Raw genomic sequence first — 18,010 nt, 5'->3', positions numbered from 1 at the left:
TGCAATAATGGGATAAGGTTGCATACAGAGGGAGAGAAAGTAGAGGAGAGAGGAGCTCAGTGCATCATGGGAAATCCCCCGGCAGTCTAGGCCTATAGCAGCATAACTAAGGGATGGTTCAGGACTACCTGAGCCAGCCCTAACTATAAGCTTTATCAAAGAGGAAAGTCTTAAGCCTACTCTTAAATGTGGAGATGGTGTCTGCCTCCTGAACCCAAACTGGAACCTGGTTCCACAGGAGAGGAGCTTGATAGCTGAACGCTCTGGCTCCTAGTCTACTTTTGGAGACTCTAGGAACCACAAGTAACCCTGCATTCTGGGAGCGCAGTGCTCTGGTGGGGTAGTAAGGTACTATGAGCTCTTTAAGATAAGATGGTGCCTGACCATTAAGAGCTTTGTAGGTAAGAAGAATGATTTTAAATTCTATTCTGGATTTTACTGGAAGCCAATGCAAAGAAGCTAAAACAGGAGAAATGTGATCTCTTTTCCTGGTTCCTGTCAGAACACGTGCTGCAGCATTCTGGATCAGCTGAAGAGTCTTAATGGACTTTTTCGAGCAGCCTGATAATAAGGAATTGCAGTAATCCAGCCTAGAAGTAACAAATGCATGGACTAGTTTTTCTGCATCATTTTTAGACAGGATGTTCCTGATTTTCGCAATATTACGTAGGTGAAAAAAGGCGGTCCTTGAAATTTGCTTAATGTGAGACTTAAACGACATGTCCTGATCAAAGATAACTCCAAGATTCCTCACAGTGGTGCTGGAGGCCAAGGCGATGCCATCCAGGGAAACTATATCTTTAGATAATGCGTCACGGAGGTGCTTAGGCCCCAGAGCAATAATTTCAGTTTTATCTGAGTTTAACATTAGAAAATTACAGGTCATCCAGGTTTTAACATCCTGAAGGCACATTTGAAGTTTAGCTAACTGATGAGTTTCATCTGGCTTGATCGATAGATATAACTGAGTATCATCTGCATAACAATGAAAGCTTATGGAATATTTCCTGATAATATTGCCTAAAGGAAGCATATATAAAGTGAAGAGGATTGGTCCAAGGACAGATCCTTGAGGAACTCCATGAGTAACTTTGGCGTGCATGGAGGACTCATCGTTAACATGTACAAACTGAAATCGATCTGATAAATAGGACTTAAACCAGCTTAGAGCGGTTCCTTTAATGCCAATGAAATATTCCAGTCTCTGCAATAGGATCTGATGGTCAATGGTATCAAATGCAGCACTAAGATCTAATAAAACCACTACAGAGACAAGTCCTTTGTCTGATGCAATAAGGAGGTCATTAGTAATTTTCACCAGTGCTGTCTCTGTGCTATGATGAGCTCTAAATCCTGACTGAAAATCCTCAAATAAACTATTGCTCTGTAGAAAGTCACACAGCTGTTTAGCAACTGCTTTCTCCAGAACCTTAGAGAGAAATGGAAGGTTAGATATAGGTCTATAGTTGGCTAAAACATCCGGATCAAGTTTGGGCTTTTTCAGAAGAGGTTTAATTACAGCTACTTTAAAGTACTGTGGTACATAGCCTGTTGATAAAGATAGATTGATCATATCTAGTATAGAGGTGCTGACTAAGGGTAGAACATCTTTAAGCAGCCTAGTCGGGATGGGGTCTAAGAGGCAGGTTGATGGTTTAGATGAAGAAATTATTGAAGTTAGTTGGTAAAGATTGAGGGAAGCAAAACAGTCTAAACATGTATCTGGTTCTACAGCTACAGGTTCCTGAGTTAAGAGATAAGTCGGTGCCAATTGAGGGCAGGTCTTGGTGAATTTTGTCTCTAATAGCTAGAATTTTATTATTAAAGAAGCTCATGAAATCGTAACTACTGTGAGCTATGGGAATACTTGGCTCAATAGAGCTGTGACTCTCTGTCAGCCTGGCTACAGTGCTGAAAAGAAACCTGGGGTTGTTCCTATTTTCCTCTATTAATGACGAGTAGTACGCTGCTCTGGCATTACGGAGGGCCTTCCTATAAGTTTTAAGACTATCTTGCCAAATTAAACGAGAATTTTCCACTTTGGTAGAACGCCAATTCCTCTCAAGTTTCCGTGATATTTGCTTTAATTTGCGAGTTTCAGTATTATACCATGGAGCTAACCGTCTTTGTTTTAGTATTTTCTTTTTTAGAGGGGCTACAGAGTCGAGTGTTATTCGCAGCGAGCCTGCAGCACTATCAACAAGATGATCAATTTGGGAGGGACTGAAATTAGCATAGGAGTCCTCCGTTACTTTGTGACTAGATAATGTATTTAGAGCTGATGGAATCGCATCCTTAAATTTAGCTATGGCACTATCAGACAGACATCTTGTATAGAAATCTTTGCCCAATGGCGAGTAGTTCAGCAATACAAACTCAAAAGTTATCAAACAGTGGTCGGATAAAGAGGGATTCTGTGGGAACACCACTAAATGTTCAATTTCAATACCATACACCAAAACAAGGTCGAGGGTGTGGTTAAAACAGTGAGTCGGTTCATGAACACTCTGAGAGAAGCCGATGGAATCTAACAGAGAGATAAACGCAGTACTAAAGCTGTCATTCTCAACATCCACATGAATATTAAAATCTCCTACAATAATAACTTTGTCCGTTTTAAGGACTAAAGTTGACAAAAACTCTGCAAATTCAGATAAGAATTCAGAGTACGGGCCAGGTGCTCGGTACACTATAACAAAAAGAATTGGTTGCAGTGATTTCCAACTTGGGTGCGAAAGACTAAGAACAAGACTTTCAAATGAGTTATAGTTTAGTTTAGGTTTAGAGCTGATTAGTAGGCTAGAGTCGAAGATAGCTGCAACTCCACCTCCTCGGCCTGTGCCTCGAGGAATGTGAGTATTAATATGACTGGGAGGGGTGGATTCATTTAGGCTAACATATTCTCCATCACCCAGCCAGGTTTCAGTAAGACCAAATAAATCAATATCATAATCTGATATTAGTTCATTTACTAGTACACCTTTAGAAGAGAGAGATCTGATGTTTAAGAGTCCACATTTAACTCTCCTATTCGTTTGCACTATTGCTCTTGTGGTTTTAATTTTTATGAGGTTTTTATGCACAGCTCCTCTTCTGTTTACCTTTTTAAATAATTTCATGCATAAGTGAATCTTCCTCGTGGTGGAATTTTAGGCAATTTGCAGGAGTTGTGGTGTCAAACTTATTGATTTTATCTCTACTGTAATATATACTTGTCATTAACTTGTACTGTATTAGCCGCAAATTTTCATTAGTTGTAATTCCATATGTAACTCACAAACCCTCCTTCCATTTTGTTTCAGTATTGAAACCCTCCAAATCTTTATTCCAGCCCTCATATATCTTATGTAGCAAGTCCTCATTGTCATTAGCAGTAATAAACATGTGGTACAACTTGCTTACTAACCCTTTCCCTGCATTTTGGATTAAAAGTTTCTTTATTGTTGATGGGACGTCATTTTCAATATCACAATTTTTCAACTGGAGGTACCTGAATGTTTCTGTATCTTTAAGTTTAAAGTTTAAGTTTATCTTTCCAAGTCTTCCACCCTAATGCTGTACCCTGCATTGAAATCGATGGGTTATTCAAAATTTTTATGTGTATTGGGGTCCCAATTTCTTGTCCTAACGTTCTGGTTGTTTTTTCCCACATATTTAGAGTGCTGTTGATAACAAAGTTATCAGATTAGATTTTTTTCCTTTTTGAGAAGAGAGCGGTAAATAAGCTTGATGGTTGTAGTTGATAGTTCTCATTATCTATCCATGGATCTTCATTAGTGTTATTAATGATTCTATCAATATAAAACATTTGGGCTGCGGTGTGATACAGTTCCATATTAGGGAAATTTAAACCTCCTTCTTTCTGAGAGCAGAACAAAAGATTCCTCTTTATTCTGGATGTTTTCCCCGCCCAGATAAAGGATGAAATTAGGGAATTTAATTCACGGAAATAAGACTTTGGTGGTGTTAGAGGTATACACTGAAATATATTTATAAATTTAGAAAGCCACATCATTTTTATAAAATTTATCCTGCCAACAGTGTTGGGGAAGTTACTTTTAAAAAGAAATTTTTGCTCGTTACTCGTTACTTTTTTTAAAGTAATCCGTTACTTTACTTAGTTACCTCCTTTGGAAAGTAAGTTTTTACGTTACTCGTTACTTTTACGTTACTTTCATGTTGCTTAACTTTGGGCAGAACCCAATATCTGTTCCTAAATGTGTAGGCTTACATAAAGTAAAACTATGGAGGACATAACAGGTATTTCTTTTGCGCTTTTTATTATAAATATAGTATCCATAGGCTCCTTAGGAACAACATGGTAACCTCAAAATGGGTCATATGTCTCAAAATAAAACATGAATGCCTCATCTTAATCCAACAGAAAAAAAAAAAACTTAAAAATGGCTTGATGTCGATGGCTTGTGTGAATAAAATAAAATGGCATAATACAGCTTAGAGGCAATGACATTTTAGCTAAAATAAAATAAAGCACAACTTAAAACATGACTAGCCTCAGAATTAAAAAGGTTATGTTAACTGAATATGCTGACCCTTCTTCACAGTATGATGGCAGATAGAAAAGAGGATATTAGGCATAGGCTTGAGTTGTCTATAGCATGGGTGGCAGCTATTCCACATCCCTACAAAATGGGTAATTATACCTCATCAGGAGAAGTCTTTCGAAACATTTATCTGAAAGTCTGTTTCTTCTGGGGGTAAGCACAAGACCTCCCAGGCTGAACAGCCTTTCCACCGGTGCACTGGATGGTGTGGCAGTGTTGTATTTCATGAACACAGCTTTCACTCGGGGGAAACGGTTGAGAACTTCCAACTCTGAGCCTGATCTCATGTATTCAAGTACCTCTGAGTCTGCACTAAAGGCCATTGTGTCTTCCTCCTCCTCATCAAAAGAAAAAAAGTCCTTCTCATTGGCGCTGCTGTGTGCAGCAACTTCTCTGTTTTTATTCTCAGCCGGCTCTGCATCAGTGCGACACTCCGCGATGAGCAGCACCGCTTGCCATGATTGCTCTGCTTCCAGCCTCTGTCCGTAACCTACCGTGTGGAGCTTGTGACTATTGCGCAAGCGCGCAGCTGAGAAGGCAGTGTCGCAGTCAAATCTATCCATGGGAAAAGTAACATTGCGCCGAGTTGAAAAAGGAACTACGTTTCGTTACCAAATTTTCCGTAGTAGCGCGTTACACTACTTTTTACCCGAAAAAGTAGTTATGTTAATGTTACTTTGTAACGCGTTACACACAACACTGCCTGCCAATCATGTTCAGCTTTAAGTCAAGGTGCTTATCCAGGCTATTTTTAAATTGTTGTCTTTAAACAATTGTTTTTTATCTGCACTTATGTAACAGCCGAGATATCTGATTTTTCGTGGTTGGATTTTAAGTTACTTAAATTTTAATTCTAAGGTGTTTTTTATTTGATTTACTGCCAGAATTTCTGTTTTAACTATGTTTATTTTATAACCTGAGATTTTAGAGAATTTGCTTTTAATGTTTAGTACACCAGGTATAGATGTATCGACATTGGTTAAATAAAAACCAATAAACTAATAACAGTAAATGCACAGTCATGTTGGAACAGGAAGGGACCATTCCCAAACTGTTTCCACAAAGCTGGGAGCATGAAATTGTCCAAAATGTTTTGGTATACTGAAGCAGTTCCTTTCACTGGAACTAAGGGGCCAAGCCCAACCCCAGAAAAGCACCCCCACACCAAACTTTACACGCTTGGCACAATGCAGTCAGGCCAGTACCATTCTCTTGGCAACCACCAAACCCAAACTTATCCATCAGACCAGACAGAGAAGCGTGATTCGTCACTCCAGAGAACACGTCTCCACTGCACTAGTGTTTAGTGGCGGTGTGCTTTTCACCATGTATCCGACGCTTTGCAATGCACTTGGTGAAGTAAGGCTTGGATGGAGCTGCTCGGCCATGGAAACCCATTCCATGAAGCTCTCACGCACTGTTCTAGAGCTAATCTCAAGGTCACACAATGTTTGGAGGTCTGTAGCTCTCGACTCTGCAGAAAGTTGGCAGCTTCTGGAGATGCACCGACCCCGCTCTGTGATTTTATGTGGCCTACCACTTCAAGGCTGAGTTTCTGTTCCAAATCACTTCCACTTAGTTATAATACCACTAACAGTTGACCTTGGAATATTTAGTAGTAAGGAAATTTCACAAATGGACAGGTAACAAGCTTGAGTTTACTGAGCTCCTGACAGTGACCCATTCTTTCACAAATGTTTGTAGAAGCAGTCCACATGCCTAGGTGCTTGATTTTATACACCTGTGGTCATGGAAGTGATTGGAACATCTAAATTCAATGATTCGGAAGGGGTTTCCCCCTTTTTTTGGCAAGATACTGTCAGATCACACAGTCCTATTTATCAATGCAGTTATATTGTAAATCAAACGCTGTCAAGCTTTTTGGATGTAAGGAACAGCAAGCTAGTGTAGATCATCTGCCTTCTGCTTATTGCTCACACATAATGGAAGAGCTGGTAGTGGAGGGGGAGTGGTTATCTGCTCTGTCATTTTTGCAGCCATGTAGCCACCAGACTTGAATTCTTCCCCAATTCTGTGGAGAGTTCTATGTACTAACACATTTCCAAAATTTGGTCACCATACCAATTATTAAGGGAAACTTAATGTCTTGCAGACCTTGGATAGATATATTGTTGATTTTGTTTGCCGTTTGCCAGAGGTGTTGTTGTGCAAAGTCAGTCGAATCTGAAAATGTACTTTTGGCTTGCATACCAAAAACTTGCAAACAAATGGATTCATTTGGACTGCCAAGAAAAACTTCACATTCGCATTTCTACTTGCATATATTTGCATCTTTTTTGTGTACCAACTTAATTTCGAAATTTTGGACTTCCCACAACTCCCGTGCACATAGTTGTGCACTGCCTTGCAAGGCCAGGTGGACCTAATTCAGCAATCAGCTGTAGCACTCCTGGGGCAGAACGTCTCGGGTTACGTATGTAACCCTGGTTCCCCGAGAAGGGGAACGAGACACTGCGTCGGTTACGACACCATGGGAACGCCTCTAGGCGTAGAAGGTCTGAACGTGAATTAAATCACTCCAATTCGGGAAACCGAAAGCGCTTGGAGATCCCCCACCCTCCTCAGAAAGGTGATAGCAAGGAGAAAGGCCATCTTGAGGGTCAAGTGCTTAGCCTCAGCTGACTCCAGGGGTTTGAAGGGGGCCTCAGCCAACGCCCCAAGAACCACCGCCAGATCCCAAGTGGGAACCTTGGACCGAGTCGCAGGTCACATCCTCCGGGCACCACGGAGGAACGTACAACCAAGAGAAGTTTCCCCAAAGACCCCTCCCTCAGAGGGGCGTGGAAAGGTACCATGGCGTCCAGACCCAACGGGGCTGGAGGAACAAGAGAAAACCATAGCGGGCAGTTCGTAGTCTCTTGAGACGCAAACAGATCCACGTCTATGGGGCCGAACTCTCTGCACAAGAGCTCCACCACTTCGGGGTGAAGTCTCCATTCCCCGGGCCTCAGCCCATGCCTCGACAGCAGGTCTGCTCCCTGATTCTGTGTCCCCAGGTGATACATCGCCCTGAGCAATAGTAACCTCTGCTGGGACCACAGGAGGATCTGACGCACCAGTCTGTACGGAGGGCGCGAGCACAGACCGCCCTGGTGATTCAGATAGGCCACCACTGCTTTGTTGTCGGAACGAACCAGGACGTGGTGGCCTTGGAGATCAGGCAGGAAACTCCTTTACCGCCAACATCTCGAGACAGTTGATATGCCACTCGGACTGATGCACCTGCTAGGATCCCCTTGCAAAGCGGCCGCCCATGACCGCGCCCCAGCCTGTGAGGGAGGCGTCTGTCAAAATGACCAGCCGGCAACAAGACCCTCCCAGCACGGGCCCCTGGGACAGGAACCAAGTTTCCTTCCAAACTGATAGGGAACAAAGACACTTGCGCGTAACCCAAATCAGACGGAAGGGATTTCCCCTTGGGGAAAAACCCTTGGTCCTTAGCCACCAATGCAGGGGTCTCATGTGCAGCAGTCCAGATGGTATTACGCTGGACGCAGCCACCAGGAGACCCAACTCGTTGAAAGTGTTTTACAGTGATGGCGTGGCCTAACTTCACCCCTTTCATGGCAGCCCATATGGTGTCGACACGTGCCGGAGACAATTGTGCCCGCATCGTTGTCGAATCCCATACTACCCCTAGGAACGTAGTCCGTTGGGTGGGCGCCAGCACACTCTTCTTTGCGTTGAGCCTCAGCCCTAAATGCAGCAGATGAGCCAGAACGACATCTCGATGCCGAACCGCCAACTCTCAAGACTGAGCTAGGATGAGCCAGTTGTCGATGTAATTGAAAATCCGGATGCCCTGGAGCCTCAGCGGGGCCAGTGCTGAATCCATACACTTGGTGAATGCGCGAGGGGAAAGTGCCAGGCCAAATGGAAGAACCCGATACTGTTAAGCCACACCCCCGAAGGCGAACCTCAGGAACTTCCTGTGAGAAGGACGGATGGAGACGTGGATATAGGCGTCCTTTAGATCTATCGTGACGAACCAATCCTCGGATTGGATGTGCGTCACGATGGCGGGGATGGTGAGCATCTTGAACCTGAATCTCCTCAGAGGCCGGTTTAGAACCCGCAGATCCAAAATAGGGCGCAGCCCTCCGTCCTTCTTGGGGACTATGAAGTACCGGCTGTAGAACCCGGCGTCTCTGTCTGGGGGGGAGACACGTTCCACGGCCCCTTTCCTCAGCAGAGTAAGAACTTCCTGTCCCTTGCTCCGGGCGGACCACAGTCCAAACCACCCCGTTGAATTTTGGAGGGCGGGTTTTGAACTGTAGTCGATAACCATCAATGGCAGTGCGCAGGACCCACAGAGAAATGTGCTGGAGGGGAGAAAAGACTCCCCTACCCCGGTCTTCAGGACCTCTTCCCTGAGCTCCGTCGGGACTGGATGACGGTCCTCAGATCGCGTCTCTCAGAAGGCTGAGGTTCGCTGCCCCAGCTCCTCAAGGGGGCTCCCGAGAAGCGACATTCTGCTTCCTCTCCCCTCGGTAGGAGCTCGTAGAGGGAAGGGACCTACGCCTGGCAGCCTCAGCTGCCTTGGGTCCAGACTGGTGAGGGAGGTACTGGTGGAACGCTTGTCCCTGCGTCTTAACATGCCAGATCTTCCTCAGAGGGACCCCCCCCCCTCTGAACCATCTCCTGTAGCAGGTCGGCTTGGTAGGCTTGAAGCACCGCCATGGTGTGCAAGCTCGCACCTGCCTGGCCTGCTGCCATGTACGCCTTCCCCACGAGCGTAGATTATGTACGACATGGCTTGGAGGGTAACGCCGGCTTCTCCAGGGAGGACGCAAGTCGAGGGGAGAGATAGCTTGCAAGCGCATCCTCCACCCGAGGCATCCTCCCATAACCATGGTCCCTAACCCCCATCATATTACTGTAGTTCAGTGATCGGGGTGTGGAAAGCCGTGTAGAGAAGTGTCTGCCCCATGATTTACTCAGTTCATCATGCAAATCAGGAAAGAATGGCAGAGACCGCCCTGGAGGTGTTGCATGGTGCTTGAGAAACCTTTCATCAAGCTTACCACTAGCCTGTGGTGTCTGCTCCTCCTGTGGCCAGTTGATGTTGAGCTTAGCCACGGCTCTAGTCACCACCTCCAGCAGCACGTCATAGTCGCCGCCTGATGACGCCGCCCCGACACCCGGAAGTTATCGTCCACTATGCTGAGCACGTCCACGTCCACCTCCTCGGAGTCGGATTGCTGCAGCATCTCCGGATCCAAATCACGAGCGGGAGAAGCCGAGAAACGGGCTCCTGAACGAGGAAAGGAAGCATCGGAGCCAGCGGATGAAGGTCGGGAAAAAGCCTCAGCCGTCCCGAAATCCTCCGACAGATCACGCTGTGAACCCCATGAGTGAAGCCGCCGGGCTGCCTGAGCGGCCGCAGGGCCCACGCCACGTGGAGAACACATATGGCCATCCTTGGAAAAGAGAGCCATGTGGGACCTCAGTACCCGCATGGAAAGGGCTTCGCAATGGCCGCAGGCAGCCTCCTCGAGAGCTGCCCGGGCGTGCTCCATCCCCAAACATGAGACACACATCTCATGAGAATCTCCATCCGTGATGTACCGAGGGCAAGGAAAAACACACCTTCTGTACTTCTGGTTGCCGGACATGCTGGTAGACGACTTCTTCAGGTAAGACACACTGCTTGTAGGACTGGAGCTTTCTTCAAACAACATACAGAGCGCCTGCTGAATAGAAAAGAGCTAATGATGGGTGTGTACAGGTGTGCTTTATACTCCTCTGGTTATTCTGTCACACCTTACCATTCTAGCAACAAACCAACAGGATTGGAGTGATTTCATTCACGTTCAGACCTGCTACGCCTAGAGGCGTTCCCATAGTATCGTAACCGACACAGTTCGAGTTCTCTCAGAGGGCAACTAGAGGACAGAAAAGGAACAAGGATGCACAGCTCAGAGAAACACATACAGCTGTAACAACATTTACCAGATACAAAAACTAGCTTTAGAAAGTCATAAAATATCATATTGAAACCAGGGAAGAAGTCTAAATCTAAGGATTGTGCATTAAGTTCACTGTATGTAAAACCACCATTTCCCCGTCTCCTTTGCCTTTCATGTCTGTACAGTCCTATCAAAGCAAAATGCTAGCATTTTAAGAAATACTTTCCGATTACATTCAGAATGCACTTTAATCTTGGAGCTGTGTCTGACAGTATCCAAAATATTCTTTATGTTGACCCAATTATGTTTCTAATGAACAGATCTGAAAATGTCGTCAATAAGGTTAATAAAAACTAAACTACTTTTGTTTCAGGAGAACAAACTTATTTGTTGTGAGCATGGAACTGAAGAAATGGTCTATAAATAGTATCAGATGTGGGAATTTGTATTGTACTTTAAAAGGTCTGTGGGGTGGTGATGGCGCAATGGATAAGACACATGCCTATGGTGTGAGAGACCTGGGTTCAATCCACCTGTGACCTCGATTGTAAGTTGCTTTAGATAAGTGTCAGCTAAATGTTTGAGTTTGCTCAAATTAATTAAATTTAAGGAAGTCTGAAACTGTCATAAAAAACCCTAGTACAAGATTACTCAAAATGGGTTTCTGGTTTCTATTATAGGATAAATGGATATATGTAAAGTAATGTAATAATGTGAACATTTGGTAATTTTTAATTATGAAAAAACAGGATTTAAATATGTTTACTTTTGATAATACACCTATAACTAAGACTCTTCAATCAAGTATCTGTAAAATGGCATTAAAATTAATTTTTCATCACAAACCCGTAATTTTACAGGAAGTTTTCTTTTTTAACCCCTTTAAAAGGTGTGAACACCTGTCATTTAACAATAGATTAAATATTACCTTTCTGTAATTTTACCACTTTGGGGCAATTATATACTATGTTAATCTAACTTGTAATCTAAGAATTATAATAAAAGTCGAAAGCTGTGAAATTACAGTAATTATGGCTGTTCAATGATCAAAACTGTGTTTCGACAGTTTAACAATATTGTAGACACTATATACTGATTAAAATAACATTTATTCAATGTTTTTATTTGTAAATTAACAAGACAACCTATGTCAAGTTACAGAACAAATGTTTTTTGTTACGGTTAACTGTTACTAATTGTACCAAGTTTAAGAAATGTTTTTACAGTATTAAACTTATTTATAACAGTTTTTTCTTTTAAATAATAAAAATAATATTTGTGAAAATACGGGAAATTCCTGAATGTATTGTAACAGTTTGTTTATGTCAAAAAAAACTTTTTTTTTTAAATAACAGAAATGTTATGGTTAATCACAGCTACAGGTTTTTCATGTTATTTTACATCCATCCATCCATCGTCAACCGCTTATCCTGTATACAGGGTCGTGGGGGGCTGGAGTCAATCCCAGCTGACATCGGGCGATAGGTGGGGTACACCCTGGACAGGTCGCCAGGTTATTTTACATTAGACATGTACATTCACAGTTTATTTTTGCAATTTTTTGATATTTTCATGTATTTCAAAAATACAGGAAAAAAACTTAAATTGCAGATTTAGTTTACAGTGTAGCGCGAACAGCGCTGGGTACAAATGCTTATGGTATTATTAAATTCCTACTGCAGCTGTATCTGGGGAAATTCCCAGAAAGCCAAGTGGCTGTTTGATTCACCATGCTGCTGGTCAGCAGAGAAGACATCTCTCCCTGGTTGCGTGTTAAAGTGTCCTTGGGCAAGATACTGAACCCTGAATTGCCCCTGGCGGCTGTTCCGCCAGTGAATGAGTGTGAATGTTAGTTTCTGTTTGAGCACTTAGGCTCAGTGTATGTAGTGTAGTGTAAAAGAGCTTTGAGTGGTCGAAAAGACTAGAAAGGTGCTATACAAATACGGAGCATTTACATTTCAGGTAATGAAAAATATAAGCTTTCTCTGAATTCAGGGACCCTTCAGTTCCTTTGAAGGGTGTGGCCTTCGTGGCCTACGAAGCATACGGCCGCAAAAGGCCGAACCACCTGTTGTTAAATGAGACGGTCTGGTCTACGGAGGACTGTCTATTGCATCATCAACTGACCCCGCTCTTACCCATGCGTGGGGAATCGCCGCCCCAGTTGCCTAGCAACCTTCACAGCTGCGGTCCACCGGCATGGACACAAATATGGAGACTAATATTTTAATTTTAAATTTAAATACGGGGGCAAGTAACTAAGAAAACGTTACATTTTATATGTATTTAGGTACTATAGGCTTCTAGACCATACTCTGTGATGTTATTTACAGAAGCCCAACAATTCCCACCAAGAGCAAGAACTAGGCGACAGAGGCAAGGAAAAACTTCCTTTTAAGAGGCAGAAACCTCATGCAGAACCATGGCTCAGGGTGGGCGGCCATCTGCCTCGACCGGTTGGGGGTGAAGGAGAGAGAGGGAGAGAGAGAGAGAGGGCAAGAGAGGGAGCGAGCCAGAGGGGGCGAGAGAGCGAGAGGGGGAACAGAGAGAAAGAGAGAGGGCAAGAGAGGAACAGAGAGAAAGAGAGAGAGGGATGGAAGGGGAGAGAGAGGGGAGGGAGGCAGCCTACACAATATACACACAGAGGTACAGACAGTAAAGGTGATGTTGCTATAGACTAAATAGAAAATGGTACAGATATATACAGTAATGTTTATGATAATAGTCGTAATGTTAATGATTATAATAAAAATAATAACAATAGTTGTTGTAGCAGAGGGTATCGAGCAGGAACACGGGGGCAGCAGGTAACCCGCAACCACAGATCCAGACTCCACAGCTCCAGAGCCAGAAAACCTGCAGGAAGTGATAGGAGGAGAGAGAAGAGGGACGAGAAAGCACAAGACTACCGGAAAGGGGAGAAGTTGAGTTAGTAACGTGCATTAATGGGATGAGGTTGCATAGAGGGAGAGAAAGAAGAGGAGAGAGGAGCTCAGTGCATCATGGGAAGTCCCCCGGCAGTCAAGGCCTATAGCAGCATAACTAAGGGATAGTTCAGGACTCACCTGAGCCAGCCCTAACTATAAGCTTTATCAAAGAGGAAAGTCTTAAGCCTACTCTTAAATGTGGAGATGGTGTCTGCCTCCTGAACCCAAACTGGAACCTGGTTCAACAGGAGAGGATCTTGATAGCTGAACACTCTCCCATTCTACTTTTGGAGGCTCTAGGAGCCACAAGTAACCCTGCATTCTGGCAGCGCAGTGCTCTGGTGGGGTAGTAAGGTTCTATGAGCTCTTTAAGATAAGATGGTGCCTGACCATTAAGAGCTTTGTAGGTAAGAAGAATGATTTTAAATTCTATACTGGAAGCCAATGCAGAGAAGCTCAGGAGAAATATGATCTCTTTTCCTGGTTCCTGTCAGAACACGTGCTGCAGCATTCTGTATCAGCTGAAGAGTCTTAATGGACTTTTTCGAGCAGCCTGATAATAAGGAATTGCAGTAATCAAGCCTAGAAGTAACAAATGCATGGACTAGTTTTTCTGCATCATTTTTAGACAGGATGTTCCTAATTTTCGCAGTATTACGTAGGTGAAAAAGGGCAGTCTTTGAAATTTGCTAAATGTGACACTTAAACGACATGTCCTGATCGAAGATAAGTCCAAGATTCCTCACAGTGGTGCTGGAGGCCAGGGGCGATGCCATCAAGGGAAACTATATCTTTAGATAATGCGTCAGGGAGGTGCTTAAGCCCCAGAACAATAACTTCAGTTTTATCTGAGTTTAACATTAGAAAATTCCAGGTCATCCAGATTTTAACCTCTTAACATTCCAAGGTCCTGGCGGCAGCTTTCGGTATGAGCACACAGCAACTATGTTAGCTTCATACTCATATGATACACTGTTTGAAAGCTAAAATCCTCATGACTCAACCTATGAAGCCTCATAGTAATCCACCGATCAATTATAATACAACAAAAATGGTCTTGTCACGTTGTCAAATGTCCAGACGATTCAATCCAGTAAAAACATTGAGTCCAAAACACATTATTCCATCAATCCGCAGGGACTGCTGCGGCATCGTTCCATATCTGTCGGCAGATGTGGCTTGTATGTCATTATAACCGTAATAACTCCAATTTGAATGTAAACAAATACGATATTTTGTATTAAAATTAGCCTCTGAACTAACCTTTCGACTGACAGCTAATTCGCCCCAATAGGAGCTTGCATGTGCCTTTCACAGCCTTCAATAGCCAATGAGAGCCTGCGCTGTAAGAAAGGGCCAGCCCCTATTATTTCGTGGGTAGGCCGAGCCAATTGCAAGCAATTGTGTCGATGACTGGCACTTCGTGTTGCCTAAAAAATTCATGATCTACCAGCAAACAAATCACATTTCAGAAAAAATACGCTGAGACATACACTTGTGAAAACCTGTGTAAAATAGTCATTTTTCATGGTATTGGTATGAAATATAAACTAGGATTAGGTATGAGTTATATCCCGTGGGTTTGCAGGGCTGGCAAGACAGAGCCTTTTTTAAAGCAGCTTGAGCAATCGACGGCTGCCATGTCCGCATCATGCCACGGAGCGGCAGGGTCGCTTCATTGACGCCTACGTGGGCTGGCCTGGGTCGGTCCACGACTCCAGAGTGCTCTGCTACAGCCCACTGTACAGGAGTTCACTCTACCCTCCTCCAGAGCATTTCATCCTTGCAGACGGAGGGTACCCGTGCCTCCAACGCCCACTCCCACTCATCACTCCCTACAAGAGGCCAATACTTGTACTTGTACTTGTGTGGGAGCCCAGCACTTCAACAGCCATAACTCCTTTTGGGTTGATGAAGACCGGGTTCCGGGCCATCTTCCTGCAAGCGCTGGAGGTGCACCACACCTTTGTACCTCACGTGAGTACTTTTTTAAAATTATACTAATGAGTAAATTAACAGACTGATTCATCAAAAAGCATAAATGTTTTTTTTCCAGACTGAAATATATTTTTAACCATTTCAGGTCATAACAGCATGTGCCATCCTCCACAACATCTGCCTAGGGGCTGGTGACATTGTGGCCCCAGAAGGAGAACGGTTTGGAGACAGTGGGTGGTGCTCCCTGGCGTGACCAGCTGTCTACAGAAGTGTCTGCCCTGGAGGAGGTGCCCCCTGACCACCAATATTTTTAACAGGCATTAAAGTTACATTTACTCATTTGGCAGACGCTTACATTACGACTTACATTTGAGGAACAACATACAAGCATCAACAGAGCATCAACTACAGATCTACAACTGACAATACATACTAGTAAGAGCAGCAATAAATACTAGTAAGAGCTCACAATACATATCACATCAATGGGGTAAATACCTAGGGAAGGAAATAAGAGTTAACAAAAAGTGCAATCAATACAAGATCATTGTAGGGGATAGAAGAAGAAGAGCACAGGAGAGGTGCATGTTAGAGGTTAGGAGTTAGAGGTGTTATAAGAGGAAGTGTTCTCGGAAGAGATGAGTTTTGAAGAGCTTCTTGAAGTTAGAGAGGGACGCTCCTGCTCTGATGGCGTGTGGTAGTTCATTCCACCATCGTGGTGTCACAGTTGAGAATAGCTGGGACTGGGATTGCTTTGTGTGAAGGGATGGCAGAGCCAGGCGGCATTCGTTGGAGGAGCGTAGCGGCCGAGAAGGAACGTAAGTTTGTACTATGGAGTTTAGGTAGATGAGTGCAGACCCAGTAGTCACTCTGTATGCAAGCATTAGTGACTTGAATTTGATTCTGGAGGCCATGGGGACCCAGTGGAGGTCACTGAGTAATGGAGTGACATGAGTCCTTTTGGGCTGATCAAAAACCAGACGCACTGCTGCATTCTGAACCATTTGTAAGGGTTTCACCGCAAAAGCTGGAAGACCTGCTAGGAGGGCATTGCAATAGTCGATGCGAGAGATAACCATGGCCTGTACCAGAAGCTGGGTGGCGTACTGAGTGAGGTAGGGCCTGATATTCCTTATGCTGTATAGAGCAAAGCGGCATGACCGAGAGACAGCAGCAACATGGTCTGAAAACGACAGCTGGTCATCAATCATGACACCCAAGTTTCTCACCACCTTGGTTGGAGAGATGGTTGCGGAGTCAATTTGTAGTTTGATGTTATGGTGGATAGATTGCTTTGCTGGAATGACCAAGAGTTCAGTCTTTGAGAGGGTTAGTTGAAGGTGGCAAGCCTTCATCCATGCAGATATGTCCGATAGACAGTCTGTGATCCGCGCCGAGACAGTGGGATCGCCTGGCGGGAAGGATAGGTAGAGTTGCGTGTCGTCTGCGTAGCAGTGGTAAGAGAAGCCGTGCAAGTGAATGATCGGCCCCAGTGAGGTGGTGTAAATTGAGAAGAGAAGGGGCCCAAGCACTGAGCCTTGGGGCACCCCTGTGGAGAGGCAGTGGGAGGAGGATAATTGTCCTTGCCACAAAACATTGTAGGAACGCCCCGAGAGGTAGGATTCAAACCACAGGAGTGCTTTACTCGAGATGCCCATTGTTGAGAGGGCAGATAGCAGGATCCTGTGGTTGACTGTGTCAAAGGCAGCTGATAGGTCTGCTGCAACTTTAGCTGACCTTAGGGCTTCTGTTACAGACAGAAGAGCCATTTCAGTAGAGTGGGCACTCTTAAAACCAGACTGATATGGATCTAGGAGGTCATTCCCTGAGAGGAATTCTGAGACCTGTTTGAATACTGCCAATAGTTCAATAGTTTTGGATAAAAAAGGTAGAAGAGACACTGGTCAATAGTTCTCAACTTGAGTTGGGTCAAGTGAGGGCTTTTTGAGCAAGGGTGTAACCCGAGCCCTTTTGAAAGTGGTCGGGAAGGCGAGCAGGCTTGGTGGATAGAGGACACAGGCTATCCAGGCACGAGCTTAGTGTAGAACACAGAGTTTGTGTGGCACTTCGCGTGTGTAGCTTCAAGTGAACAAAGGGCTGGCCAAACTCTTAGGGCGTTGCCTGGCGAGGCACGCCGGACGCGTGCCGAAGCGTCCAGAGGGCAGAGCGAGCCAAGAGAGAGGAGAGAGAAGAGAAGAAGAGCTGGAACGACGTCACGTGTCGCTCTTTTGTTGCCTGGGGCGTGGTTCCCCAGAGGGCGTTTCAGGTTTCCCGACGGATTGCCTTTCTAAACTTAATGTCTAAAAGAAGAAATCTATTTGCGCATATTATAATCAAATATTTTCCACAATCAAACCTCAATGGTCAAACGTTTGTACCGTTCTAAGTTAAGCATTTGGTAACAGGAAACAATTGTCACATTATTGGTCAGGATATTTATTTCATCCACTTGGGGGAGCTTAGGTTACATGAGGAAAGCTTAGATTAATCCAAGATCATCTCTGCTTAGGAACCGGGGAATTTAGTTATTCATCCTTAAATTCAAGCTGGCGATTAAGAGTATAGTAAGACATTTCTTTATCATAATTTCTAAAGGAATTTTGTAGGAAAGTATTATGAACAAGCATTGATTCTATTAGATGAGGGAGTG

Source organism: Micropterus salmoides, unplaced genomic scaffold (genome assembly GCF_014851395.1).
Source record: "Micropterus salmoides isolate LMB-PRFRI ecotype aquatic unplaced genomic scaffold, ASM1485139v1 Ms_hic_scaffold_8, whole genome shotgun sequence".
Classification (NCBI taxonomy): domain Eukaryota; kingdom Metazoa; phylum Chordata; class Actinopteri; order Centrarchiformes; family Centrarchidae; genus Micropterus; species Micropterus salmoides.
The sequence above is the reverse complement of the archived record's forward strand: the minus strand, read 5'-3'. Positions refer to the sequence as shown.